Source organism: Macrobrachium rosenbergii, chromosome 31 (assembly GCF_040412425.1).
Source record: "Macrobrachium rosenbergii isolate ZJJX-2024 chromosome 31, ASM4041242v1, whole genome shotgun sequence".
NCBI lineage: Eukaryota > Metazoa > Arthropoda > Malacostraca > Decapoda > Palaemonidae > Macrobrachium > Macrobrachium rosenbergii.
In genome coordinates, this window is record NC_089771.1 from 9621111 (window position 1) to 9624694 (window position 3584).

Consider the following 3584-nt stretch of genomic DNA (forward strand, 5'->3'; position numbering starts at 1 on the left):
CTTCAAGTTTCCTCTTGAGGGAATTATTGTAATTTCTCTGAGATGTATAGTAAGTTCTATTCGCAGCATGGCGAGACTCAACAAAAATGGTGCAATTTTTATTTAAATGATTTTGTCTCCATGTGTTGAATTTGGTCTGTTTGTCATGGTAGGCTCATCTACATGTATCATCAAACCATGGCTAGTCATTTGTCCTAAATTTGATGGCTATTTTAATAAGATATAGCCATCAGCATTTCATTTAACTTCTCCTTGGGATCAGGATCTAATATTGCAACTGAAATATTAAGTACCTGACAGGTTTCAATAATGCGATCCCAATTGGCTCTGGATTTCAGCCAGACCATTTTTCCAATGGTGGAATTAGGAATATACTAACAGTAGCTGGAACATCAGTGAATATGAGGTCTCACCAGAAATGTGTGTGGGTTCCTCAATTATCTGGACAAAATCAGAGGATACACAGAACTCAAGAGCAGACTGGCCATGTTGATCTGTGGAATTTGAATTTAGCCACTCACTGTGCTTTGCATTCCAGTCTCCACAAATAATGAATGAAACTTTTGAATCCTGTGACTGAGACAAACTAATCCTTTCCAAAAGACAGTCATATGTAGAAGCGTCGATATTTGGATTGCGGTAAACAGCAAATATGTAAATATATTGCAGAACTTACTAAAAACTCTAAAACAAAGAACTTCATGGCAACTACACTCAAAATTTTTCTGACGATAAATATGTCAACTGGACTTAGTGTATGCAGCCATACCTTGCACATGTGGGATGTTACAACGACAAATAAAATCAGGGCCATCAAACCCCGGGATCAAAAGCTCAACCTTTAACTTGCTACTACTTACAAGACACTCAGATAAAGTCATCAAATCTTAGTTACAGGCACAACTCTGGAGACCAAGAAAATTTGACCATAAGCTGCAAATATTTAAGTAAAGTACTTTGTAATTTTTCTTACTGTAATGAGCAACAAGCCCAGGGTTCAGCTCAATGTTTCCAGAAGAATTAAAATTAACAACAAAAATCCTTATCAAAACTAATAAATAGACTCATAATAATGGTAACATTGTAAAAATCAAGAGAACAATAAACAACAATACCATCAACAACAGCAGTATTTACATTGTTTACAAAAATTCTGTTGAAAGTATAAATAAACAAACATCACCATACATCACAGAATAAACACTGGAAGCAACTGGTCAGCAAGGTGGGGCCAACAAACTTTGTAAGGTAAAAGAAATCCGCCAGGTTTGCCACAACAACTGTGGGAGGGCAGTCAGATTGGATTTAGAAATAAAACATTCAGAAGGAAAAGATTAGGTAAAGACAAAGGCAATTTCCTGATAATCCACCAAGCAACTTTTGCTTTCTCATCAGCCTGTCCTACACACTTTTTGAAAAAACAGGAAAGTGAATGAAAAAAAAAAGGATAAATGCTGATTGTACCCTCAGGCAAGGAAATTCAAACCCAAGGCCATGGCAGGCCATGGCACAATGGCTATGGTACAGTCCAAGGTTGGAGAACAAGGTCTGTATTCAGAGTAACCTTCTCTTAGAAGGGTTGCCTACTAACGCTAAAGAGTCCCTTCTACCCACTGACTTCATTTCAGAGTGTCCATCTCCTTAAAGAATTGCCTGCCAAGGCTAAAGAGTCTCTTCTACCCTAACTTGTGTAGGCAGGGAGTCACACCCTGAAGTGAATGTTGCTAAGGATAGCCACATTAACTTGTAGGGTCCCACAAGGACACTGTCCATCTTACCTGGTGGGCTGATCTCCTCACAACGAGCATCTCTGCGTGCCAAGCATGCGCATACAAGAAACACAGCAGGTGTCATGCATCCTTTGTACATATATTATTATTCATAATAATGTTAATGTTAAATGCATCACTCTTAGCACAAGCATTATAATGTCAGCATTCCAGCTATACATATCATAATTTCATTCTTGTATTGTATATTGATTTATGTACACCTTTCCATCTTCCAACAAACAGTTGATTGCACTCTGACCTCTGTTTTGTTCGCCCCATGTCAGGCACTACATTTCTGCTTGCAAGAGCTACTGATCTGTCTGTTTGTTGCTTGAATAAATTAGTATGTTTGTAGGACGCTGCCTTACTCACACCTTCGCTACATTGGTGGGCATGGAGATGACCAGCCCAGCCAGCCCCAACGATGCCATTGCCCAGAGACACCATTGCCGCTGCCTCTGTACCTCTGCCCCCATTCATGCCCAGCAACCCAGAAGCTTGGTTCTTCAGGGGTAGAGGCAATCTTCCAATTGAAGAAAATGTCTCCTCAGCACAAAAAGCAGACACCATCCTCAAATTCCTACCAGGTGACGTTTTTGAGCAAGTCGCAGGATGGCTCGCAGAACTTTAAACCCCTGTCACCTACAAATCACTGAAAGATCAGCTGAAGTCATCCTTCAGCATGCCACTCGCCCTAAGAGCGAAGAAATTCCTGAATAACGAGGGAGCAACCATAGGAGACGAGCGGTGGTGGCCATGCTCAATGCCTCCACTATGCTCATTAAAGAATTCCTAAAATTGGTTGATGCAGTACACATGGCCCACAAGACAGTGGAGCCCACCTAGCCACCAAAAGCAGCAGCAGCACAGCGGTCCCAGCAGTCAACCAACATGGAATCCAACAGCGACCCAGATGGACCGACCACCTCCATCCACAAGCAGAGCTTCCCCAAACAATTCAGAAGAAAGATGAACCACCAGAGGGAATGTGCTTTTTCCATTGGAAATTTGGAAAAAAGGCCCGCAAATGTAACAAAGGCTGCCTGTTTTTAAAAACATGCAAGAGGGTCACATCCATGACCCAAACAACTAAACATCAGCAGTGAGCAGACTGGTTGCCTCGTAAGAGAAGCTGTGCCTGCTTAGGCTGTCTTTCTTCCAAATATGAATGCAAGGGCTCCACATGTTTCTTCGTCAGGGACGAAAGGTCGACCACAAAATTCCTCGTCGACACTGGGGCATGCAAATCATTTGTGCCAGCCAGCCTTCACAAATGACTCAACCCTGCCCCACCCACCAACCTCCACGTATCCACCGCTAGTGTAGCACCACTCAAGATGCACAGGAAGCGGAATATGAATGTGTCATTCAACAGGAAAGACTACATACAGTTGGACCTTCATCACAGCAGATGTGACGCTAGTACTTTTAGAGCAGACTCCCTAAAAGCACGCAACCTGCTAGTGGATGTAGCTTCAAAACAACTGATCCTGAAAACAGCTCCTGTACCATCTCCTCAACAGCTGTGCAAACAACCCACCACCACATCATCACCACAACAGCAGAGACAACAAACAGGCCCCATTGCAGCAGCTACCCCACCCCCAGAGATATGCCGGCCTTCTACAAGACTATCAAGAGGTCTTCAAAGATGACCTGCATCACAACTTAACCAAACCATCAAAACACAACATCCAGCACCAATAGCCTATAGGGTCACACATAGACCCACACACCGTTCCATCTTACCTGGCCGGCTGGTCTTCTCACAAGGAGCATCTCTGTGCGCCAAACACTTGCATACAAGAAACA